General features: G+C 36.9%; 1 protein-coding gene and 1 non-coding gene across 4 annotated transcripts in view; one reads left to right on the forward strand and one right to left on the reverse strand.

The window, feature by feature from the left end:
• DACH2 (dachshund family transcription factor 2) overlaps window positions 1-27,626 on the forward strand; it is a 697,738-nt gene that overhangs the window by 383,533 nt on the left and 286,579 nt on the right. The window lies entirely within an intron of this gene.
• On the reverse strand, window positions 18,652-18,754 carry LOC114111807 (U6 spliceosomal RNA). Its single transcript, XR_003587550.1, has one exon. It is a non-coding gene; the product is annotated as a U6 spliceosomal RNA (small nuclear RNA).

Consider the following 27,626-nt stretch of genomic DNA (forward strand, 5'->3'; position numbering starts at 1 on the left):
CATTCAGAAGTTGTTTTGTGGAGTTTGCTCAGCGTTGAAATGTTCTTTTGAGGAGTTTGTGAGGGAGAAAGTGGTCTTCCCATCCTATTCCTCCACCATCTTCATGACTAGTTTTTTTATTCAAAAAATTGCAACAAAAGCTGTTTTGTTTTGTTTTGTTTTGTTTTTTACTCAGTGACTGCTTTATGTAGGTTGCAAATTTTAACTCTGATAAGGGAAACATAACAATGATTATTTGAAAGATAATTTTTCAGGCTTATTCAGTCAAATATCCATAGGGTTAAAGTGGTTGAATTTAGCTTTATTCAGATCTTTACTGATTGATATATTTCATTTCCCTTTACCCCACCTCCACCATTTGTCATTAAAGGTAAAATCATTCCAGTCAACTGTTAACTGTTCCTTTATGGTCATAACTTTTAAAATGGAAAATCTAGTTACCTTTAAATTTCTACATAGACAAAGGATATGAAATTGAATGGCCTTTTCTCATCAATCAAGTAACTGCTGAGACTGTCACTTGTGCTTGGCTCCCTGTCACTTTCTGAATTAGAGTTGGCTAATTGTTTTGAAATATGGAGAATAATTCTTCCTTCTCCATGGGCAACATAGATAGCAGTGTTTCCTAGCTGGCTCACCATCATTCTCATAAAAAAGGCATCAGAGAAGATAACCAGTGTATGTTAATAGTATGCTTTCAGTCTTTTACATCCTTCCCTCTACTAGAGTTTATTCACCTTGAAGAGTCGGAAAAAAACTCTCAATGATTCCTTGACCTATTAGTCTGTTTTTCTTTTGAAAATGGGAATGCCAAACATTGTAATATCTGAGTTTCAAAAGTATTTTAATTTGAGCCTTGTATCCTTAGGATGTTTAAATTTCAATTTGTTTCAGAGAAGAGTCAGAAAACTCTTTTGCTATTTTCTCCACTGTGCCTTCTGATTTGTGATTGAGATGGACTATGAAAGTGCTAGGATAGAGGACTGCGGAGTGGGGACAGTCAGGAGAATAAAAAATGGCACTGCATAATCTTTTGACAAGCAAAGTAAATAAAAGAAGGGAGAGAAAAGAGAATATATTAATCCACTATATGTTTTTCAAAGACAAGTAGATTTGCACGGACCTCCAATTCTGGGTAGCTGTCAATTTTCAGTACAGAGAGTCCTCAATTTTTTGATTGACATCCATAATTTTCGAGGTTAGTGTGACATAGGATCTGTGGGTCTCTCTTTTAATAAAGTTCAGAAGTTTAAAATCTGTTAAAAAGAGGCTATTGTATATGATATTTCATTTGACTTTTTTTTCCACTTCTAAAATCATTTGCTAATCTATTAATTTGGAAACTCAAGCTCCTTTTTACTGTAACTTATCTTTGTGGTGATCCTTTTCTTAAAAAAATCTCCACTGAGTAGTCTTCTGATGGATTATGGGAAGCTGTCACCTAGAAATCTCTTTTTATTTTTTATAAAGCATTATGACATGTAGATATTTATAGACAGCTTGCACCTGCTAAAGAGAAGTGGCACATTGAGAAAATTACTAGAATAATTAAATAAAGCACAATATCCTAAATTTTAAGGGTGATAATCTGTAAGCCTTTGACAAAAGTAAATTTTCAGGGGCATGGATTATTTTGACAAGTGCTTGATAAACAGTATAACTCTTCCACACATCTCAAATAATGCCCCATATATATATATATATATATATATATATATATACACACATACATATATATATATATATATATATATATATAGTGTAGTTTTAATTCACCTAATTCATGGAACTAAGAAAAAGACATTTTTGTTTTATCATTTTAATAGTTAAAAAGCAGAATGGAAGGCAGCTATCTTTACCACTGTAACAACAATTCTAAAGAGCAGAATGGAAATAATAGAACTTTAGAGTTAGATAAAGCTTGATTCAAAGTTATGCCTTATCGCTTATTCACTATATGATCTGACAAATCTAATCAGTTTATTTCACTCTCACTTTTTCTCATTTTTATTATTAGTGTAATAATCCTTGCATTTTCACAGAGTTGTTTTGAAGATTAAATGAGATAATGTATATAATGTTCCTAAATGGTGCTTGATGTATAGTAGTGGGTGTTCAATAATAGCTTTTGTTTTTTTCTTTTACATTGGCATTGTCCAATGATGAGCTACAAAGTAACAATAAACGCATTCCAGTTCTGAAAAATCAAGTGTACTCAAAAATAAGAATATCTTTTACTATTTACAAATTTGTGGCGGCTTCAATGATGCTTTTCTTTGAAGAGTATTTCATAGTAAAATTTTGGATTTTGAGCTCTCTTTTACATTTTTGAAGATATATCATGTTTATCATATGATAGTGGCACTTGTAGATTAAGAAAACATATTTGCAACTATTATTGCATTACTAGCTAAAAAAAGCAAGAATCTGTTTTACTAAACTTTGCTAAACATCAAAGTAATACCGAGCTATTAAAGCCTCAAGAAAAAAGCTAATTCATTTCAGTCATAATATCACCTAAAACTGAAGTATTATATAAAAGATAAACAATGTCAAATGGATTTGACTGAGATCAAAAATAAAACCTATTTCTTTTCCTTCATCTTCTGTGTTCCATTTCCTGGGAGTATGACCTTAGTCAAACATCTATTAAAGTTAGCTTTTGATCTCAACCCCCTTTTAGGGTAAAAAAAAAAAAAAAGCCAATCTTTAAATTTTTCTTCTAGAGAGAATCATGCTATTGTGTTTAATGTTCCAGTAGTGTGTGAGTAAATAGGATTCTCTGATATATGTGATAGAAGACTGGTTAAATGGGACAATCATTTTTGTGTCAGAGACAAGAATCAAAAGGAAGCATTTTTAAGAAACTATTAACAGGAAAAAAATCCCTCCAGGTCAGTGGAAGCATGTTAACTGGTCAGTTTGCTGCCTTTTTTAGGTCCTTGGATGAAGATACCTTGTAATTTGATAACAGAAAGCTGTTCATTTGTAATATAATTTCCTCCTCACTAGTCATAGCTACTCCATGACTAATCAAGGGAAAACAATTTTTCTCCATAGATATTATTTTAGTAAAAACTTCGTTTAAAAAATATCTTAAAACCACTAGGAATGTTATATATTTTTCATTCTTTATTTCCTATTTTAAGTAAACTATAAGGGAATTTGTATGATACGTAAAAGAAAAAAGAGACATGAGAATACATTGTGATTAGCTTAGTTAAATAGAAAAAAGTGGTGTTTGAGGTCAATGTACATATGAGTGTATGTGAGTACTGTTTACCCACCTATATGACTACATTCTGAGTATCAAAGATCTTTATAATGTTTTTAATAAACTTCTTTCTATAGAATGGTAAATTCATTAGACACATATTTATCAAGTACTGCCTACTGCAAGACAGCATTCTGTATCCTGCTATGAGTACAAAACTAAAATATCACAACCTTTTAGGTTGCAAAAATTTACTTTTAGTTTTAGGTAGGAAAATGAGGGCTCCTTATAGACATACTCATAATAGGGCAGAAAGTAATAAGTATGTTCATATGAATGTGTCTATGTAAAGTACTGTGGGAACCTACAAAGAAGAGATTTCCAGTAGTAGGAATTAAAGCTTTTGGGAATGGCATTAAACTGTGCTTTAAAGATTGTTTAGGCTGAAGTTGTCAAGACAGGAATAAAAGCATTCCAGAGAAAAGATATAATCTATAAAGATGTGAAGATGAGCTAGTACTGAGTTTGTATGGGCAACAGAGTGTTCAGTCTAATTATAATATGTGGTATATAATGGAAAAAAGTGGAGCTTTACCTGTAGAGATGGGTGGGAACACACTGTGGGAAGTTGTAACTACAGTTTTGGACTTTATTCTATAGGCAGTAGTGAACTTCTAAACATTTTTGGTGTGAGTGAGGAATGTGAAAATAATGCTATTAAAATATTACTGAGAAATATGTATTAGATATACAGCAGGGGAAGAATTAGAGGCTGGGGTATCACTTAGGACATTCTTTAGGTAGTCAGTCTAAGAAGGAATGTAGAACTATAAAAATGTGAGTTGTGAAATTCTTAGTTCATTTTATGGACTCAAGATACCCCTTTTAGATTCATGACGTATGAGTTTGTAGTAATGCTGGTTAAACTCTGATGTGTTTGAAATTTTGGGTAGCAGAAATTCTAACTAAAATATCTGATTATTTTATATGGAATATTTTAGAATTTTTATGCCCTCAATTCAATTGTAACCAGCAAGAGTAACTTTTTTTTTTAATGTGTCAGTCTTTCTAAGACGTATGGCAATTGTCAAAAAACATACAGTACATGTAACTAAACTAAGATTGTTTTTTTTTATTTTTTTAAAAAAGTAGAGAGTAATAACTTGTTAAAAGATGTTTAATTTGGAAGAGTTGAAGGGGCTTCGTTACTGGCACCACTAAAGAATAATGGTACAGAGTGGTGGTACAGATCACATTGAAATGATACTAGAGAAAGCCATGATTTATGCCACTCTGTTTCTACAAATTAGTACGGTATGGAAACATAATCTTCCATCAATATCAAAGATATAGGAGGATAACAAAGAAAAAGGAAAAAATAAATTGAAAGGGAATAGATAGAACATAGTTTAGAGAACTCGAATCTGGGATGATGTTTCTGTTCTTTTTTTATTGGTTCTAGACATAGTATCTTATTCACAGGTAGAAAAGCTGTGGAAATTCACAGGCCCCCAAAAGATGGAGCTCCTTGTCTCATCATCAAGATGATATAGTATGCAGACGACACCACCCTTATGGCAGAAAGTGAAGAGGAACTAAAAAGCCTCTTGATGAAAGTGAAAGTGGAGAGTGAAAAAGTTGGCTTAAAGCTCAACATTCCAAAAACGAAGATCATGGCATCTGGTCCCATCACTTCATGGGAAATAGATGGGGAAACAGTGGAAACAGTGTCAGACTTTATTTTGGGGGGCTGCAAAATCACTGCAGATGGTGACTGCAGCCATGAATTTAAAAGACGCTTACTCCTTGGAAGAAAAGTTATGACAAACCTAGATAGCATATTCAAAAGTAGAAACATTACTTTGCCAACTAAGGTCCATCTAGTCAAGGCTGTGGTTTTTCCTGTGGTCATGTATGAATGTGAGAGTTAGACTGTGAAGAAGGCTGAGATCCAAAGAATTGATGCTTTTGAACTGTGGTGTTGGAGAAGACTCTTGAGAGTCCCTTGGACTGCAAGGAGATCCAACCAGTCCATTCTGAAAGAGATCATCCCTGGGATTTCTTTGGAAGGAATGATGCTAAAGCTGAAACTCCAGTACTTTGGCCACCTCATGCGAAGAGTTTACTCATTGGAAAAGACTCTGACTCTGGGAGGGATTCTGACTCTGGGAGGGATTGGGGGCAGGAGGAGAAGGGGATGGCAGAGGATGAAATGGCTCAAAGGCATCACTGACTTGATGGACATGAGTCTGAGTAACCTCCAGGATTTTGTGATGGACAGGGAGGCATGCTGTGATTCATGGGGTTGCCAAGAGTCGAACACAACTGAGCGACTGAACTGAACTGAACTAAACTAGAGAATCATGCAAAATTACTATTGTTCAGCAACTTAATTATACCTTTTCCTACCTCCTGGCCCTGTCCCTTCGAATACACATTTGATTATTTTGCAGTTGTTTACTGGGCACTACCAAGTACCCACTACTATGGCAAGCACCAAGGAATGTAAGATAGTTAAGAATAATATAAAAAATAATAATACATAATTTCTTCACGTAAAGAGATTACAGCCTATATAGGAGCAACATGATTAGCATATAATTATAATTATGTATGCACAGTATATATAACATATATATATATAAATATATAAATAAGCATGCATTACCCTATGTAAAATAGATAGCCAATGAAAATTTGCTGTGTGACTCAGAGAACTCAAACCAGGGTTTGGTAACAACCTAGAGGGGTAGGATGGGGAGGGATGTGGGAGGGATGTTCAAGTGGGAGGGGACATAGGCAAACCTATGGCTGATTCATGTTGATCTTTGGTAGAGATCAACAAATTACTGTAAAGCAATTATCCAATTAAAATAAATAAAAAACACAATATTGTAAAGTAATTAACTTCCAATTAAGATAAATAAATTTATATTAAAAATAAAAAAAGAATACATAACAACTCAATAAATGGCTATCTTGGAAGTAATTTTTCTATGTAGACTCATTGAAAGTTAATGAATTGAATCTCATATTTTTAAAGACAGTATTTTTAGAGCTGTTTTATGTTTAAAGTTGAGAGAAAAGTATAGAGACTTCCTGTATACTCTATACTATCCCGATTTCTCTCCTACATCCTCACAAAAGCACTTGGCCTCCCCTATTATCAATATCACTCAGCAGAATGGTTCATTTGTTACTCAGGATAAACCTACATTAACACATCATTATAATCCAAAGTCTACACTTTACCTTAGAGTTCATTCTTGGTGCTGTGCATTCTGTTGTTTTGGACAAATGAATGACATACATACACCATTATGATATTACACAGAATTTTCATTGCCCTAAAAATACCATGATCTGCCTTTTTGTCCACATCCCCATCCCTGACAACCACTTATCTTTGCATTATTTCAGTGATTTGTCCTTTTTCAGAATGTCATATAGTTGGAATCACATAGTATGTAGCCTTCTCAGACTGGTTTCTTTCACTTAGTGATATGTATTAAAGTTCCTTCATGTTGACTAATTAGAAGGTGGTGGAGGAATAGGAGGGGGAGACCACTTTCTCCCTCAAAAAATTCATCCAAAGAACATTTCAATGCTGAGTAAATCCCACAAAACAACTTCTGAATGCTGGCAGAGGACATCAGGCAACCAGAAAAGCAGACTATTGTCTTCAAAAACAGGTAGGAAAAAATATAAAAGATGAAAAAAAAAGACAAAGGAGGTTAGGGAGGGAGCTCCGTCCTGGGAAGGAAGTCCCGTCACAGGAAGGGAATTGTAAGAAGAGAGGTTTCCAGACACCAGGAAACACTCTCGCTGCCGAGTCTGTGGCGAGCCTTGGAAGCACAGAGAGCAAAAGGAAAAATAGATAAATAATGAAAACCAACAGATTACAAGCCCAACAGTAACTCCTAGAGTGGAGAAGCAGCGCAGACGTCTGCATCCACCACTAGCAAGTGGGGGCTGGGCAGGGAGGTGCGGGAGGTGTGGGCTGCAGTGCTTTGTAAGAATTGAGCTGAAATGCCCCACCCATAACCAAAGCAAACTAACTTGGGCTAGCAAACCAGACTGCGGCATAGTTACCATGAGCAAAGCTCGAACATAAGACACTGCCAGGACCGCACACAGAACAAAGGATGGAACAGAAATAGCCGGCTGCACACCATCCCCCTCCGGTGACAGGCAGCCAGAGCCGTAAGGGCTGGAAGGGGGGCAATTGCAGCCCAAGAGTGACATTACCTACCAAAATGCAAGTAGGCTTCTTTGCTAACTAAGACTTCTGGGGGTTCTGGACAATCATCATCTGCCTGAGAAGGGATGCCAGTGGTACACCCAGAAAACTGAGCAGTAGAGATGGGAAAGGTGATAATTCGCAGCGACTGCACTCACCAAACACCTGAGCTACACGGACCTGGGAGGCCCAACCGAATCTGCGCCTCTGAGGGCTACCTGAGTGCCGAGCCTGAGCGGCTTAGACCAGGGAGGTACATGCAGCCCAGGGCTGGCCTCAGATGGTTCCCAGCAGAGCAACGTAGAGCCTGAGTGGTGTGCGCATGTGTGCAGCGAGCAGGGGCAAGCCCAGTGGGGCTGAGACACTGCGAGCACTCACAAGTGTTATTTGTTTGCAGCATCCCCCCCTCCCCAGAGTGCGACTAAACAAGTGAGCCTAAAAAAAAAATTTTTTTCCACCACCGCCCCCTCTATGTCAGGGCAGAAATCAGACACTGAAGAGACCAGCAAACAGAAGAAGTTAAACAGAGGGAACTGCCTTGGAAATATCAGCAACAATATGCCAATAATATGGACAACTTGGGAGAAATGGACAAATTCTTAGAAAAGTACAACTTTCCAAAACTGAACCAGGAAGAAATAGAAAGTCTTAACAGACCCATCATAAGCACGGAAATTGAAACTTTAATCAGAAATCTTCCATCAAACAAAAGCCCAGGTCCTGATGGCTTCATAGCTGAATTCTACCAAAAATTACAGAAGAGATAACACCTATCCTACTCAAACTCTTCCAGAAAATTGCAGAGGAAGGTAAACTTCCGAACTCATTCTATGAGGCCACCATCACCCTAATACCAAAACCTGACAAAGATGCCACAAAAAAAGATCACTGATGAACATAGATGCAAAAATCCTTAACAAAATTCTAGCAATCAGAATCCAACAACACATTAAAAAGATCATACACATGACCAAGTGGGCTTTATCCTAGGGATGCAAGGATTCTTCAATATCCGCAAATCAATCAATGTAATTCACCACATTAACAAATTGAAAAATAAAAGCCATATGATTATCTCAATAGATGCAGAGAAGGCCTATGACAAAATTCAACATCCATTTATGATAAAAACTCTCCAGAACGCAGGAATAGAAGGAACATACCTCAACATAATAAAAGCTATATATGACAAACCCACAGCATACATTATCCTCAATGGTGAAAAATTGAAAGCATTTCCCCTAAAGTCAGGAACAAGACAACGGTGCCCACTTTCACCGCTACTATTCAACATAGTTCTGGAAGTTTTGGCCACAGCAATCAGAACAGAAAAAGAAATAAAAGGAATCCAAATTGGAAAAGAAGAAGTAAACCTCTCACTGTTTACAGACGACATGACCCTCTACATAGAAAACCGTAAAGACTCCACCAGAAAATTACTAGAGCTAATCAATGAATATAGTAAAGTTTCAGGATATAAAATCAACACTCAGAAATCCCTTGCATTCCTATACACGAATAATGAGAAAGTAGAAAAGTAAATTAGGGAAACAATTCCATTCAGCATTGCAACGAAAAGAATAAAATACTTAGGACTATATCTACCTAAAGAAACTAAAGACCTATATATAGAAAACTATAAAACACTGACGAAAGAGATCAAAGAGGACACTAATAGATGGAGAAATATACCATGTTCATGGATTGGAAGAATCAATATAGTGAAAATGAGTATACTCATTTTGAGTATACTCAAAGCAATCTACAGATTCAATGCAATCCCTATCAAGCTACCAGTGGTGTTTTTCACAGAACTAGACAAATAATTTCAAGATTTATATGGAAATACAAAAACCTCGAATAGCCAAAGCGATCTTGAGAAAGCAGAATGGAACTGGAGGAATCAACCTGCTTGACTTCAGGCTCTACTACAAACTCACAGTCATCAAAACAGTATGGTACTGGCACAAAGACAGAAATATAGATCAATGGGACAAAATAGAAAGCCCAGAGATAAATCCACACACCTATGGATACCTTATCTTCGACAAAGGAGGCAAGAATATGCAATGGAGTAAAGACAATCTCTTTAACAAGTGGTGCTGGGTAAACTGGTCAACCACTTGTAAAAGAATGAAACTAGATCACTTTCTAACACCACACACAGAAATAAACTCAAAATGGATTAAAGCTCTAAACGTAAGACCAGAAACTGTAAAACTCCTAAAGAAGAACATAGGCAAAACACTCTCCGACATAAATCACAGCAGGATCCTCTATGATCCACCTCCCAGAATACTGACAATAAAAGCAAAAATAAACAAATGGGATCTAATTAAAATTAAAAGCTTCTGCACAACAAAGGAAACTATCATCAAGGTGAAAAGACAGCCTTCTGAATGGGAGAAAATAATAGCAATGAAGCAACTGAAAAACAACTAATCTCAAAAATATACAAGCAACTTATGCAGCTCAATTCCAGAAAAATAAATGACCCAATCAAAAACTGGGACAAAGAACTAAACAGTCATTTCTCCATACAAGACATACGGCTGGTTAACAAACACATGAAAAGATGCTCAACATCACTCATTATCAGAGAAATGCAAATCTAGACCACAATGAGCTACCATTTCGCACCAGTCAGAATGACTGCAATCCAGTGTCTGCAAGCAATAAATGCTGGAGAGGGTGTGAAGAAAAGGGAATCCTCTTACACTGTTGGTGGGAATGCAAACTAGTACAGCCACTATGGAGAACAGTGTGGAGATTCTTTAAAAAACTGGAAATAGAACTTCCTTATGACCCAGCAATCCCACTGCTGGGCATACACACTGAGGAAACCATAATTGAAGGAGACACATGTACCCCAAATGTTCATTGCAGCACTGTTTATAATAGCCAGGACATGGAAACAACCTAGATGCCCATCAGCAGATGAATGGATAAGAGAGCTGTGGTACATATACACAATGGAGTATTCCTCAGCCATTAAAAAGAATACATTTGAATTAGTTCTGATGAGATGGATGAAACTGGAGCCGATTATACAGAGTGAAGTAAGGCAGAAAGAAAATCACCAATACAGTATACTAACACATATATATGGAACTTAGAAAGATGGTAATGATAACCCTGTATGTGAGACAGCAAAAGAGACACAGATGTATAGAACGGACTTTTGGACTCTGAGGGAGAGGGAGAGGGTGGGATGATTTGGGAGAATGACATTGAAACATGTATACTATCAAGTAAGAAACAAAGTGATACAGGATACAGGATGCTTGGGGCTGGTGCATGGGGATGATCCAGAGAGATGATATTGGGTGGGAAGTGGGAGGTGAGTTCAGGATTGGGAACTCATGTACACCCGTGGCAGATTGCTGTCAATGTATGGCAAAACCAATACAGTATTTTAAAGTAAAATAAAGTAAAAATAAACATTAAGAAAAGTAAAAAATAAAGTTCCTTCGTGTTTTTTCATGACTTGCTAACTCATTTGTTTGTAGCACTAAATAATATTCCATTGCCTGGATGTACCGTGTTTTATTTTATCCATTTACCTATTGAAGGACATCATGTCTGCTTCCGTGAACCTAATTTTTAAGACAAGAATATAGATTCTTTAAGAGGGTAATATGGGCATATAACTAGCTATAGAAAAGTCCAATTTTATGGTGCATCCCTTCTGATTCCTCCTGCAGTATTTTTAAAATCATAATTTGGGACATAATTTGGCACATGAAAGAAACACTCTCCTTGCAATTTTCTCAGGTCTTTCTTGATGTTATATGTTATATCTTGACTCTTATAAATATGCAAATTATCATAAAGTATTTTTTTTACCAACCATTGTTTCTAGATGCTTTGATAGATTTTAGGGGTTTAATTTAAGTAGTACATAAATATTTAGGCTGCAAATGTTATAATTTTAAACACAGATAACAGAATCATTGTAGTAGCTCTCTGAGCAACAGAGCATGGCAATGTTTGAGGACTACTATATTGGAGTATAAGATAGTATAAGTATAAGATTGGAGAATTTATTGCACACCCGATTCTCTGGCACTTATGGCATATACAAGTGAAAACCATCTACTTACAAGCCATGAGTGGCAATTATCTTTTGGAAACCAATTACCTTTACAGAAGTGATTTGCAATCAAGTTTAATATTCTCCTTGTTGTTATTGAGTTGCTAAGTCGTGTCAGACTGCAACCCCATCGAATGTACATGCCAGGCTCCTCTGCCATCCACTGTCTCCCAGAGTCTACTCAAATTCATGTCCATTGAGTTGATGATGTTATCTAACCATCTCATCCTCTGCTTTCCCCTTCTCCTTTTATCTTCAATCTTTCTCAGCATCAGGGTCTTTTCCAATGAGTTGGCTCTTTGCATTGGGATGGCCAAAGTATTGGAGCTTCAGCATCAGTCCTTCCAGTGAACATTCAGGGTTGATTTTCTTTAGGATTGACTGGTTTGATCTCTGTGCAGTCCAAGGGACACTCAGGAGTCTTCTACAGAAGCATAATTTGAAATAATCAATTATTCAGTATTCAGCCTTCTTTGTGGTTCAAATTTCACGTCTGTATCCCACTGTCAGGTTGGTTTATTTCTCTCACTCAGTTCTTATGTTATTGTAACTAAGATTTGGAACAACAGACTAATTACAGCTCAAGCAGGCAGGATTTCTCTGCTCCTGTCTCCTCTTAGTAAGGATCTAAAACAACAAAGTGGTTTACAGCTCAGTTACAGCTCAAGCAGACAGATCTTTTATTAAACAGACAGCAGATAGTACATTCCCGAGATGTGGGAGTGGGCCGACCCTGAAGGAGTTGTCACAATCCTTCTTGGCTTCCCTTTTTCTATGCCTGGTCTCATTCTCTTATTTCTGCCCTGTGCAAAATGCAAATAGGCATGCACTCAAGGCTAATCAGAGAAAGGAGCATATCTAGGCACATGCAAAATAAGGCCTTTGCATATTCATCTACATGGGCATGGACTGAGAGTTTTGATTGACAGTTGCCAGTTACATAGCAATAGGCTCGATTGCACAGGTCTTTCCCATAATTCAGTCTGTTTTACTCAGATGTACGTATGTATAGAATATTTACGAAACTTTAATCTAGCTGCATAAGGTTACTTGAGGACACAGCTATACATCAAGGGTGCATGTGCCAGAGTTGGGGAAGCCCCAGTGGTTAGTTTGTATCCAGTGTGTGCCTAGGGTGCATGTGCAGAAGTTGCAAAGTCTCTGATTATTTTTGTAGTCTATCTGTAAGCTCTGCAGGGTGTGTCAGGTGGGGTTTAGAGATCAGTTTGCATCCTTTTCAGCTAGGCTCCTCTCATTGTCCATGCCTATCTTCCTACCTGCCATGACTACTGGAAAGAATGTAGCTTTGACTATACAGAGTGTCTCCAAAGTGATTTCTCTGCTTTTTAATATGCTGTCCAGGTTTGTCATAGCTTTCCTTCCAAGGAGCAAGTGTCTTTTAATTTCATGGCTACAGTTAATTTCCACAATGAATTTGGAGCCCAAGAAAATAAAATCTGTCACTACTTCAGTTTTTCTGCTTCTATTTGCCACAAAATGGTGGGAATGGATGCTGTGATCTTAATTTTTTGAATGTTGAGTTTCAAGCCAGCTTTTTCACTGTCCTCTTTCACTTTGACCAAGTGTCTCTTTAGCTCCTCTTTAATTTCTGCCATTAGAGTTGTATCATCTGCATATCTGAGGTTGTTGACATTTCTCCAGGTAATCTTGATTCCAGCTTGTGATTCATCCAGACTGGCATTTCACAGATTGTACTCTGCAATCTGTTAAATAATCAGGGTTACATATGGCTGACAATATACAGCCTTGTCATACTCCTTTCCCAATGTGGATCCAGTCCATTGTTTCATGTCTAGTTCTAACTGTTGCTTCTTGACCCACATACAGGTTTCTCAGGAGACAGGCAAGGTGGTCTGGTATTCCCATCTCATTAATAATTTACCAGAGTTTGTTGTGATCCACACAGTCAAAAGCTTTAGCATAGTCACTGAAACAGAAGTACAGGTTTTACTGGAATTCCCTTACATTCTACATGATCAAATGAATGTTGGCAATTTGATCTGATTCCTCTGTCTCTAGAAAACCCAGCCTGTACCTCTGGAAATTCTTGGTTCACATAGTACTGAAGCCTGGCTTGAAGGAATTTGAGCAAAACCTTGCTGATGTGTGAAATGAGCACAACTGTATGGTAGTTTGAACATTCTTTGACATTGTGTTTCTTTGAGATTGGAATGAAACCTGACCTTTTCCAGTCCTATGGCCACTGCTAAATTTTCTAAGTTTGCTGACATATTGAGTACAGCAGTTAATAGCGTCATCATTTAGGCTTTTAAATAGCACTACTGGGCTTCCATCACCTCTGCTAGCTTTGTTCATGGTAATACCTCCTAAGGCCCACTTTACTTCACACTCCAGAGTGTCCAGCTCTAGGTGACTGACCACACGATTGTGTTTATCCAGGTCATTGAGACTTTTTTTTTTAATAGATCTTCTGTGTATTCTTGCCACCTCTTCTTAATCTCTTCTGCTTCTGTTAGATCCTTACTGTTTTGTCATGCCCATCCTTGCATGAAGTGTTCCCAAGATATCTCCAATTTTCTTGAAGAGATCTCTAGTCTTTCCCACTCTATTATTTTCCTCTATTTCTTAGCATTGTTCATTTAAGAAGGCCTTCTTATCTCTCCTTGCTATTTTCTGGAACTCTGCATTCAGTTGAGTATATGTTTCCATTTCTCCCTTGTCTTTCACTTCTCTTCTTTCCTCAGCTATTTGTAAAGGCTCTTCAGACAATCATTTTGCCTTCTTGCATTTATTTTTCTTTGGAATGATTTGCATTACTGCCTTCTGTAGAATGTTAGAGACTTCTGTCCATAGTTCTTCAGGCACTCTGTCTATCAGACCTAATCTCTTGAATCTATTCATCATCTCCATTATGTAATCATAAGGGATTTGGTTTAGGTAATGCATGAATGGCCTAGTGGTTCTCCCTACTTTTTTCAATTTAGGCCTGAATTTTACAATAAGGAGCTCATGGTCTTTGCACAGTCAACTCCAGGTCTTTTTCTAACTGACTATATAGAGCTTTTCTATCTTTGGCTGCAAACAATATAGTCAATCTGATTTCAGTGCTGACCTTCTGGTGATGTCCATGTGTAGAGTGGTCTCTTGTGTTGTTGGATGAGGATGTTTCCTGTGATTAGTGTTCTCTTGATAAAACCCTGTTACCTTTTGTCTTGCTTCATCTTGTACTCCAAGGCCAAACTTGCCTGTTTTCCAGATATCTCTTGACTTCCTACTTTTTCAATCCAGTCCCATATGATGTAAAGGACATCCTTTTTTTGTGTTAGTTCTAGAAGGTCTTGTAGGCCTTCAGAGAACCATTCAGTGTCAGCTTCTTTGACAGTAGTGGTTGGGACAAAGACTTGGATTGCTGTGATGTTGAATGGTTTGCCTTGGAAAGGAACTGAAATTATCTCTATCATGTTTAGATTGCAACCAAGTACTGAATTTCAGACTCTTTGTTGACTATGAGGGCTACTCCATTTCTTCTAAGGGATTCTTGCCCACGGCAGTAGGTATGGTCATCTGAATTAAATTCACCCAGTTCCCATCCATTTTAATTCACTGGTTCCCAAGATGTTCATTTTCTCTGCTGGCTCAGTGATAAAGAATCTATTTGTTAATGTGGGAGACACTGTTTCAATCCCTGGGTCAGGAAGATCCCCTAGACTAGGAAAAGGCAACCTACTTCAGTATTCTTGCCTAGGAAATCCCAGGACAGAGAAGGCTGGTTAGCAACAGTAAATGAGTCTGTACCACAAAAGAGTCAGACATGACTTAGTGTCTAAACAACAATATTCTTGTAGTAGCAATTTGATACCTTTTAATGAATACAAAATATATTTGAGTTTTCATTAGCTGCTACACAGGAGTTAGAATTTAAGTTCAATGTTAGACAAAAATACATTTTTGTTTGAGGCTAAATTCCCATTTCTTCTATTTCTAAAGGAAAATGGATAGGAAATTTTCCTCTTGAATTTGTCTTCTAGACATAAAATATTTTACTTTATCTAACTCTTAAGCATGTTGCTGGTTTTTCACATAGGCAAACTAGCTTTCCAAAATGCATCAGGAAGAAAAGTCTTATAGTTGCAGTGAGCAGAACAAACCATGTAGAGAAAATGAAATTCCATAACAACCATTGATAACTTTTTCATATTAATATCCTCAGTGATAAGTCTATCTCTCTTAAACACATTCTGAGTTCCTGAAATACACATTTCAAAAATACATTTAGTAAATTGAAGTGACCAAATTTAGTAAATATGGTCCTCCTTTTAATATGGAAGCTATCTTAAGGGAAAGTTGATTTTTGTTATAAATTTGAACTTGGCTAGGTTGGTTTCTCTTTCTCTCTTATTAATTCTGTTAATGCTCTCTCCTTTCTATTAATTGGTGATACCTGCTGCAGTGCAGTACCAAATCATTTAAATGCATGTTTCACTTTGATTGATTACTCTTATTATTGATTTGTAAACTAAAATTGAATTTAGTTAATGGATCACTATTTGTTTTAGCTTTCTTCTAGGAATATGACTCTTGTCTGTGGCTGCATGTTTCTGTAAATTAAAGTTAACATTCAAATGGCTATATGTTATATTGTATATATTCTTGCTGGCACCATTGTTAGAGTAAAGGAGGTTTTAAAATAGAAGTTAATTTTGCCTAACATGCATGACTGTGGCTCAGATCATGAACTCCATATTGCAAAATTCAGACTCAAATTTGAAGAAAGTAGGGAAAACCACTGGGCCATTCAGGTCTGACTTAAATCAAATCCTCAATGAATATACAGTGGAAGTGACAAATAGATTCAAGGGGTTAGTTCTGAAAGAGAGAGTGCATACATAACAATAGATGGAAGTCTGTAACATTGTACAAGAGGCAGTGATCAAAACCATCCCCAAGAAAAAGAAATGCAAAGAGGCAAAATGGTTGTCTGAGGAGGTCTTACAAATAGCTGAGAAAAGAAAAGAGGTGAAAGACAAAGGAGAAGAGGAAAGATGTACCCATTTGAATGTAGAGTTCCAAAGAATAACAAGGAGAGATAAGAAAGCCTTCCTCAGTGATCAATCAAAGAAATAAAGGAAAACAATAGAATGGGAAGAAATGAGAGATATGAAGGGAGCATTTCATACAAAGATGGGCACAATAAAGGACAGAAACGGTATGGTCCTAAAAGAAGCAGAAGATAAGAAGAGAAGGCAAGAATCCACAGAACTCTGCAAAAAAGGTCTTAATGACCCAGATAACCACGATGGTGTGATCACTCACCTAGAGCCAGACATCCTGGAGTGTGTAGTCAAGTGGGTCTTAGGAAGCATCACTATGAACAAAGCTAGTGGAGGTGATGGAATTCCAGTAGAGATATTTCAAATCCTGAAAAATGATGTTGTAAAAGTGTTGCACTCAATATGCCAGCAAAACTCAGCAGTGGCCACAGGACTGGGAAGATCAGTTTTCATTCCAATCCCAAAGAAAAGCGATGCCAGAGAAAGTTTATACTACTGTACAATTGCACTTATTTCACATGCCAGCAAAGCAATGCTGAAAATTCTCCAAGTGAGGCTTCAACAGCACGTGAACTGAGAACTTCTATATGTACTAGTTGAATTTAGAAAAGGCAGAGGAACTAGAAATCAAATTACCAACATCTGTTGGATCATAGAAAAAGTAAGAGAATTCCAGAAAAAACATCTATTTCTTCTTCATTGACTACTTAAAGCCTTTGACTGTGTGGATCACAAGAAACTGCGGAAAACTCTTCAAGAGATGGGAATGCTAGACCACCTTACCTGCCTCCTAAGTAATTTATATGCAGGTCAAGATACAACAGTTAGAACTGGACATGGAAAAATGCACTTGTTCAAAATTGGCAAAGAAGTATGTCAAGGCTGTATATTGTCACCCTGCTTATTTAACCTACACAGAGTACATCATGAGAAATGCTGGAATGGATGAATCACATGCTGGATTCAAGATTGCCAGGAGAAATATCAGAAACCTCAGATGTTGTCATGCAGATGACAACATCCTTATGGCAGAAAGCGAAGGGGAACTAAAGAGCCTCTTGATGAAGGTGAAAGAGAAGATTGAAACAGCTGGCTTAAAACTCAACATTCATAAAACTAAGATTATGACATCCAGTCCCATCACTTCATGGCAAATAGATAGAGCAATCAGTGACAGACTTTATTTTCTTGGGCTCCAAAATCACTGCAGATGGTGACTGCAGCCATGAAATTAAAACACACTTGCTCCTTTGAAGAAAAGCTATAGCAAACCTAAACAGCATATTGAAATGCAGAGACATTGCTTTACTGACAAAAGTTCATTTAGTCAAAGCTATGATTTTTCTGGTAGTCATGTATGGATGTCAGAATTGGATGATATAGAAGGCTGAGCCCCGAAGAATTGATGCTTTCAAACTGTGGTGTTGGAGAAGACTCTCGAGAGACTCTTGGAGTGCAAGATAAAACCAGTCAATCCTAAAGGAAATCAGTCCTGAATATTCACTGAAAAGACTGATGTTGATGCTGAAGCTCCAATACTTTGTCCACTTGATGCAAAGAGCTGACTCTTTAGAAAAGACTGTGATGCTGGGAAAGATTGAAGGCAGGACGAGATGGGGAACGGTAGAGGATGAGATGTTTTTATGGCATCACCGACTCAATGGACATGAGTTTGAGCAAGCCCTGGAGGTGGTGAAGAACAGGGAAGCCTATTGTGCTGCAGTCCATAGGGTCATAAAGTGCTGGACATGACTCAGCAGCTGAACAACAAACAGCAACACACACAACATGAAACTTAAATTCTTTCTTTGAGCAACTATGGGAGAAAATAGCCACAAATTTTGCAGTATCCCAGAAGTTAATAATATTTTTCTTCTTTTACATCCATGTTGATCTGTTTTTAATTTGTAAGAGGTCACTAACTTGACCAATTATGTTTTCTCTTCCTCTGATAAAATATACATGGTATAAAGTCTACAAATTTAACAACTGTACTACTACATTTATATTGTAACAAATGACTGCTATTCAGTGGCATTTAGTACAGTCACACTGTTGTGCAACTATCACCAAAAATATTGACCAACCCACAAATTCACATTTTATCTTTGTGCAGGAGCCATGGCAGTTTTCTCTGTCTTGTTCTAATTTTAGTAGATGAGCTATTGAAGCTGACACCCAAATATATTTTTTAAAGTGTCAAGGATATCTATGAAATTAAATAGAAAAAGTAAAATAAGTTGACTAGTCCAACAGTTTTCAAGGTCATTCTGGTATATGAAGTGTTATCTTTTAATTATTTCTGTAGCTTTTTGAAGTTGACTGATATCTGAGAGTCTATTTCATAGACTAGTAGGTTGGTTTCTTATTTGGTGGAATGGTCTATATGGGAAAATCATGCACTTGAGGATGGAAGGGCTGTGGAAGGAGCTGCTTCAACTTGTCTTGGGTCCCTGCCTTCCTGGGAATAGCTACTCTTTGCCCTAATGTCAGAAATTTGAGGTGTTTTGTTACCATTAATCTATGTCTAATGCAACCCTCCCCTAGAGTTACAATGATATTTGCTGGATGTGCCAATTCTGGTTTGAAAATCAGACCAATTGGAGGTCAGGGCTGCAAGACCTTAGAAACTCTCAACATGTCTACTCTATAATACTATATAAAAATGCTCAAATAAAGTACCTAGAGATATGTATAACCTATAAGAACTTGTGTGTACCATTTGAATAATTTTTATAGCTCAAATTTTCATGAAAAAGAAACGGTCTATTAAGAGGTACAAGCAATATAATAATTGTCAGTGACTATGCTTAAAAACCTGGAACATTTCTAATTTAAAAATATATCACCAAGGGGAAGTATAACCCAATGAGGTAGTAGTTAATTGTATTAAGGTGAAGTCACTCGGTCGTGTCCAACTCTTTGCGACCCCGTGGACTGTAACCTACTAGGCTTCTCTGTCCATGGGATTCTCCAGGCAAGAATACTGGAGTGGATTGCCATTTAATTGTATGTAAACTGTGAAAACTGAGATAGTAGTTAACATTATGTAAACTGAAAACTCCTAAGTTTTAATTTACAACTATGTAAAAATTCCTGATATGTATTTATATAAATATATATTTCAAAAACAGAAATAAATAGTGTCAAAATAGTTTAAGTTAAGCATGCATCCAAGTTAAAAAAAAAAAAAAAAAGGTTTATAACAGTATTTCTTTGCCTGGAGCCAGCACAGGAGATCCCACCCATGACAAGGTCATGTGGAAGAGGCCTGACGGGCAAAGGCGAGATCAGGCCTTGAGGGAGCCCCCTGGACCTGCTCAAGCATCCACTCCAAACCCAGAACCTGTCTGTCTTACTATTTTATGCCTTTCACCAACTCTTCTGACATTAACAGGGGGCTATCTCTGACCACCTTTCTCTGGAAAAAAATCAACTTAGGGCTCTAGCTAATAAGTCTCTTGGGCATGAAAGGAGTATTTCAATTCAAACACCCCTGTTAGCATTCTAGCTTGTCTGACAGGTTTATCCAGACTCTTGCAGCTACGCATGTGATTATTCACAGCCTCCCAACTGTGAGAGGCACCAGGAAGCCTAAAACATTCTAAAAATATAGAGCCTTTCAAAGAGTTAAAAGCTATTAGAATAGTGCTGGTGTATGATTTCATTGTTGAGCCAATGCTTGCTGCTAAGTTCCCATATCTGTTATCCACTGTGCACCTGGGAGTACATTAGTTAACATAGTTGGAATGTACGAAAAACAAGTGTAGCCTTAGAATTAACCACATCAGACCTTTGAGCTAATTGGTTTGTTCTTTGTTGTAACTCACTGCACCTTTGCTCCGTGAGAAATGTAACTCTGTTTAATACTTTCTGAGGCTGACATAGATTAGATATATAAAGAAAAAACACTTCAAGGGAAATAAGTTTTCTGGTTGAGCAGCCTTTATCAAAAGAGGGTCATAAAATGTTCACAGGCCTCCAAGTCCAGAAGATAATGTACACAACATTGTTTATGGGAAAGGTATGCAGAAAAAATCCTGGTTTTGATAAAGACAAAACAGATATAATGTTTGGGCTGACTCTGTATGACTTTGCATCTTTCATTTCCCTCCATGTACAAGTCAAGGTATAAAAGCTTCCCTGAAAAATAAAGTGATGGACCAGGACCAGTTTTACAAAAGCCTGGTTCCCCCGTGTCTTTCTTTCTTTCTCTCTCTTACTCTCTTTTTCAGGCTGATCCCTTGGAGCATAGAGGCTCTCTGCGTTCACTTTCCTGCCTGGGCTTCTAAGACCTGAATGGGAAGGCATTCTGCATCTTTACTCCCTCGGAAGACAGGGAGTCTTCCCTGCGGCCTACGTGAACAGAGCAAGTCCTTTGTCTTGGGCCTTTATTGGCTTTCTGTGTAAACCAAGGAGTATCAGCCTCTTTCTCTCCTCTATTTTCTTATCTGCAACATTCTTTATCTCTCTCTAAATCTCTCCGCCGATGCCGTCTCTCCTGAGGGTACCTCTAGATCCTGGACCCTGACCTTTCTTAAACTTCATTCTATGGATTAGTGGTGTCTTTTGATTCTTTAATAGATATTCTGTAAAAACAAGTTCCATTATTGCAAAAGTTTAGAAAATAGTGTGTTCTCTACCTCTTTTGGAAAGTCACAGAAAATATTAGCATATTATAAACTTTGAAAATATCTGCATTAAAGAAACCTGGAGTCAATATACCTGAGTTTAAATACCAACTTCAAGGCTTATTAGCTGTGAAGGTTAATTTCGACAGGTTTTTCATTTGACATTTGACAGATTTTTCAGTTTCTGTGAATCAGTTTTCTCATTTGAAAGATGGAAATACTGATGCTACTTCCCTCTGAAGTGTTTTGTAAATATTAAATAAGCAAATATGTAAAGAACTTACAACTGTGTGGCATATGATAAGTGCTATATAAAGTCTGTTGTTTCCAACCTAGTGTTAACTCAATTGGTCCTGAAACTCCCTCACCTTCCTAACTGTCCTCACTTTTTTCAGCAATTTTCTTAACATTTCATGGAACAAGCAGGTAAATGGAAAATAATTTTAAAGATATTAGTATAAGTTCAATATGTTTCTTTTTTGCCTTTAATCTTTTAACATTAGATGTAATTGGAGCATTTGAAGAGGTTCTTAGAATCTCAAAGGCATTTAAAATGTCTTTTTATTCATTTTCATGATAGTCTATAGGAAAATAAAAAGTTGCTTGGCAACCTCAAATTTTGTTAGGCAGTTCAGGCTACAGGATAGCAGTTTGCTCAAAGCAGAAGTCAGCCTTCTCCTGGGTTCCTGATTTGGTTGCACTCTACTGTGCTATGTTGCTTGCCCTCCCAACCCTTACTAATCATCATTTTCCTATCTCTGGCTCCATTCTGAATGGCAAATTCACTGCCTTATTGTGCATTCTCCAATCTGCTGTTTGTGTAGAATAAGCTGAACTTTAGCAAAGATTGAGTGTATCTTCTCTTCATATCTATCTGTGACTTAGCAAAATGTACAAACTAGAGTTGGACTATAAAGAAAGCTGAGTGCTGAAGAATTGATGCTTTTGAACTGTGGTGTTGGAGAAGACTCTTGAGAGTCCCTTGAACTGCAAGGAGATCCAACCAGTTCATCCTAAAGGAAATCAGTCCTGAATGTTCATCGGAAGGACTGATGTTGAAGCTAAAATTCCAATACTTTGGCCACCTGATGTGAAGAGCTGACTCATTTGAAAAGACCCTGATGCTGGGAAAGATTGAGGGCAGGAGAAGAAGGGGATGACAGAGGGTGAGATGGTTGGATGGCATCACTGACTCAATGGACATGAGTTTGAGTAAACTCTGGGAGTTGGTGATGGAGAGGGAGGCAAGTTGCAAAGAGTCAGTCACGACTGAGTGACTGAACTGAACTGAAAAAACTGTTCATGCCAATATAGGAGATTTCCAGTCTCACACCATTTGATGGCTTTGCTGATGTATAGCCCACATACAGCTGCAATTGTTTTACAGACTCTGCATATACCTATGACAGCCTTTCCCTCATAGCCATGGTGCTGAGCTGAGTAGTTTTTAATTTTGTATCTATCCCTGAGTGGTGATTCCTAAGAATCACTGTAATATTTGCTCTTCACTTAAGTGGTCTGTAACTACTTGCCTGTGGCTTCTCTGCTCTTTCATTCTATTCTTATATTTGTATGGCCTTCCTGTTAGTTGACTTCTAAATCTTTTGGAGTCCAAATATTTTTCCAAATAACAGAGTTCAGAGCATAAGCATTTCCTGAAAATGAGTCTGAATACTACCTCTCAAAAGGCTTACGTCAACCCAGTTGATTTATAGGAAATTTCAAAATTGTTTCCGTTAGATTCAACATGATATACCACATTAACATTTCATATCTCCAGATGTTTCATTATTTATATTTTAGTACATCATGCTTAACCCAAAGTAGCTTTGAATGTAAACAATAAACAAGCTAACATGCAGTATTTGACTGTAGAGAGAAATAATGAGGGAGATATAAACTGCTTTTCATTTTTGGAGTGATATTATTAATACAACACCATTATTTTAATTAAATGCTATTTTAATAACAAAACTGTATTGCAATAAACTGACCCATCATTTCATTAAGTAATTGTAAACCTCAAAATTTGATTACTCATAGTTCTCCTTTAGTTAATTTACTTATTCACAGTTTTGACAGAAAAGCTTTCAAATATATGAAGAGATGGGCACAGTTCACCCAAATTGGAAACTATAAAATTGCCTCAAGATACTTGAGTTCTTATCCTAGTCCTACTGTCTATGTTGTATTGTCTCTCACTTATCCTCTTTAGGATGCAGTTTTTCATTTGTAAGATGGAGAGGTTGGTTTAGATATTCATTAAAGTTCTTGTTACTCTTAAGAATTTTCTACACCACTCTAAATCTGAAGTTGCAGTTTGAATATCTGTACACTTACAATAATAATAATCACACACAAGGGGCACATGTGCATGTGCATGAATTTATGATATTTTGGGCATTTTCATATTATTATGCTGAATTGTAGATTAGGGAGTGAGTGTAAATGATTATAAGGGCTGTTTTTATGGCTTGGTCAATAATTATACTGACTAGCCATGAACCAGTTATGAAAGTAGGTGAACAAGTATGAAAGGTGCTATGGTTATAGGAGTAAATGTACAAGTATTAGAAAATGCAGAAGGTGAATATTTGCCCAGTATCAATGAATCTCTGCCTTTCCAAACCATTTTCAATCAGCTAAATATATGTAATTTAAACATAATGTAAAAGTTACCACTTTCAAATTCAGTTACTGAAGACAACTTTTATACTTCTAGATGTTTATGTAGATATTTACCTATAATTATAGCACTTTCATTTTAAAAGGCATCTTTCATTCTTATTCCAGTTCCAGTTCAGTCACTCAGTTGTGTCCGACTATTTGTGACCCCATGGACTGCAGCACACTTGGCTTTCCTGTCCATCACCAACGCCCAGAGCTTGCTCAAACTTATGTCCATCCAGTTGGTGATGCCATCCAACCATCTCATCCTCTGTTGTCCTCCATCTCCTCCTGCCTTCAATCTTTCCTAGCATCAGTCTTTTCTAATGAGTCGGCTCTTTGAATCACTTGGCTGAAGTACTGCAGTTGCAGCTTCAGCATCAGTCCTTCCAGTGAATATTCAGGACTGATTTCCTTTAGGATTAACTAATTTGATCTCTTTGCAGTCCAAGGGACACTCAAGAGTCTTCTTCAACACTGCAGTTCAAAAGTATTAGTTCTTCAGCACTCAGCTTTCTTTATATTCCAACTCTCACACCCATACATGACTACTGGAAGAACCATAGCTTTGACTAGATGGACCGTTGTCAGCAAAATAATGTCCCTGCTTTTTAATATGTTATCCAAGTTGGTCATAGCTTTTCTTCCAAAGGGCAAGTGTCTTTTAATTTCATGGCTGCAGTCACCATCTACAGTGATTTTGCACCCCCCAAAATAAAGTCTCTCGTGTTTCCATTGTTTCCCATCTGTTTTCCATGAAGTGATGAGACCAGATGCTATGATGTTTGTTTTTTGAATGTTGAGTTTTAAGCCACCTTTTTCACTCTCCTCTTTCACTTTCTTTTTTTTTCACTTTCACTTTTTCTTTCACTTTCATTGAGAGGCGCTTTAGCTTTTTCACTCTCCTCTTTCACTTTCATCGAGAGGCTCTTTAGCTCTTCTTCACTTTCTGCCATAATGGTGGTGTCATCTGTGTATCTGAGGTTTTTGATATTTCTCCTGGAAATCTTGATTCCAGCTTGTGCTTCATCCAGCCCAGCATTTCACATGATGTACTCTGCATATAAGTTAAATAAGCAAGGTAACAATATAGTCTTGAAGTACTCCTTTCCCAATTTGGAATCAGTCTGTTGTTCATTGTGTACTCCAAGGCCAAACTTGCCTGTTACTCTGGGCATCTCTTGACTTCCTACTTTTGCATTTCAATCCCCTATGATGACAAGGACATCTTTCTTGGGTGTTCTATAAGATTTTCTAGGTCTTCATAAAACTTCATTCTCATTAAGCTTACCATTTCATACTTGTCTGATATGAGCTGAAATTCTGGTTCCTAAGTAAAAATTTAACTCAGCAGTTCCTAAATCAGCTTGCTCCTTTTATGTTCTATTTCAGAGCTATTTTTTGAGAACTTGGTGTCTGGAACTAATTGTCTGTTCTAAATCCATCTGAGCCATATCATGAGGTTAAAAATGTAATTGATCAGTTGAATGAGAGGAGAAATTGCTAGTGAAATACCAAATAAACCATAACATCTTTTCCACTGCTTTTCATGTGTTTGTGGTTTTCCCTGAAGACAGATATTCAAATGATGTACTGAAGATTCAACAAGTAGGGTTTAAGATTTTGTTTAAGGCTAAAGTCACTGTAATATGAACCGTGAGGCAATACAAAACATGTGTTAGAGGCTGAGTCTCTAAACCTCAAATAAATTGTAAGGAGGTATAAAAATACAAGTATGAGACAGTGGTGTTATGAGGGGATCATACACCTTTAGAGATTTTCATTATTTCATATTTGAACAACCTTAATACTTAAACACATCTAGATCACATCAGGAAACTTGAGTTTTGCTCCATGTTTTCCCCTAAATAGCTTATCTATGACACATCACGGTGAGACAGTTTCCTCATCTTCAAATGAAGAGACTGAGCCAGATGGCTCTTAAATGTCTTTGTAGTGCTATTATACCATGATTCTTCACCACCTTAATATTACTCTCTGAATGTACTGATTTTTTTTTCTGCAGTGACATACAGATAGCATTTTCTTGAACAAATGAATTGATATTGGAACTTACCATCTTTTTATGAAATAAAAAAATAGTGGGGAGTCTTGTTCATTAATTCTTAATGTCATTGTATTAGATACACATTTACCTTATCTGACTATAAGATATTATGTCAACTTTTATTTTTCATATCATAAGAATTCACATATTGTACACAAAAATACACTATTTATACTACCGATAATGAAACAACCAATAATTCAATATTATAGTTAAGATCCAGTTCTGAATTGGTAGTTAGGAGATCGGATATAAATTTCGGAAACTTTTCCTGATACATTTTTAGTTTTGAGGCACTCAGCCCTGGCAGTTCTACGCAGGATCTCTTTGTTTAAATCATTGTCATCATATTTTCTGTTCATAGTAACCCTTGGATGTTGGATAGGCCTATTTGAGCAATTGGAATTCAGCAATGCTAAATATGGCAAGAAAATCTCTGACTATCTAGAAAATGCACTAATGTGTACCATCATTTTAGAGATTAAAGCACTTTTCTTTCAGATCTTTTGGTTGCCATGATTCATAGACAAGCTAATGTGGGGACAAGTTTGCTTTATTTTGCGTTTTCCATGTATTGCAAAAAGTACAGAATGGGAAAATTAGAGCTCATTGATTCTACCAAACATAGACAGATGTTCCAGGCTGTATTTACTTCCCCTTATACCTTTGATAAGAATTCACCTGTCCCTTAGAATCTGTATTTATAATAATAGTAGCTATATTTTCTTTTTGCAACAATCAATACATGTGTTCTTTGATTTGCATTTGCAGGGGAGAATGGGTTTGACTGAATTCTAAAATACTGTTTTAAATTGGCAAGAACTCATTTTCTTTTTGGCTCATGGCACCAGTGTACCAGTAGATGGTTAGGGATTCTAATAATATCTATAAATAATTTAGGCACTTCCCTGGTGTTTCCGTTTTTAAGAATATGGCGTGGAATTCAGGGGATGTGGATTGTAGATTTGTTCCCTGGTCTGGAAGCTAAGATCCCACCTACTGCAGAGCAAATGAACTTGCACACCCCGACTACTGGGCATGCACTTTAAAGCCTGTGAGCCACAGCTACTGAAGCCCATAGGCTTTAGAGCCTATGCTTCTCAATAAGAAGTAGCCCCTGCTTGCTTCACCTAGAGAAAGCCTTGTATGTAGCAACAAAGACCCAGTGCCACCAAAACTAAATGAATTAATTAATGTAAAATATAAATAATGTAGTTGAATTCACTAGATATTTTGGAGAGCATTGGTGAAGTATGGATTGATCTATTTTTAGTACCTATTTCCTGATATATTTCTATGGTTTAGCCTGATACAGACTTTGTAGGAGGAAAAATTTCAAACCTGAGCATTCATATTATATCTTTGGGGTTTTTATTCCTATCTCTTTTTACATAGAGTTAAAAAGATTGCTGTATATATATTATAGTAGGTAGTTGTTGATTATTTTAAATATAATAGTATGTACATGTCAATCTCAAACTTCCAGTCTATCTCCTTGCCCCCACATTCCTCCCTGGTAATCATAAATTTATTCTCTAAGCCTATGAGTTTGTTTCTGTTTTTTAGAGAAGTTCATTTGTATTCTTTTAGATTTCACATGTAAGTGATATACCATTTGTCTTTGTCTCCCTGACTTGCTTAGTATGATGGTCTCCAGATCCATTCATGTTGCTACAAATG

Source organism: Ovis aries, chromosome X (genome assembly GCF_016772045.2).
Source record: "Ovis aries strain OAR_USU_Benz2616 breed Rambouillet chromosome X, ARS-UI_Ramb_v3.0, whole genome shotgun sequence".
In the NCBI taxonomy this organism is placed as follows: domain Eukaryota; kingdom Metazoa; phylum Chordata; class Mammalia; order Artiodactyla; family Bovidae; genus Ovis; species Ovis aries.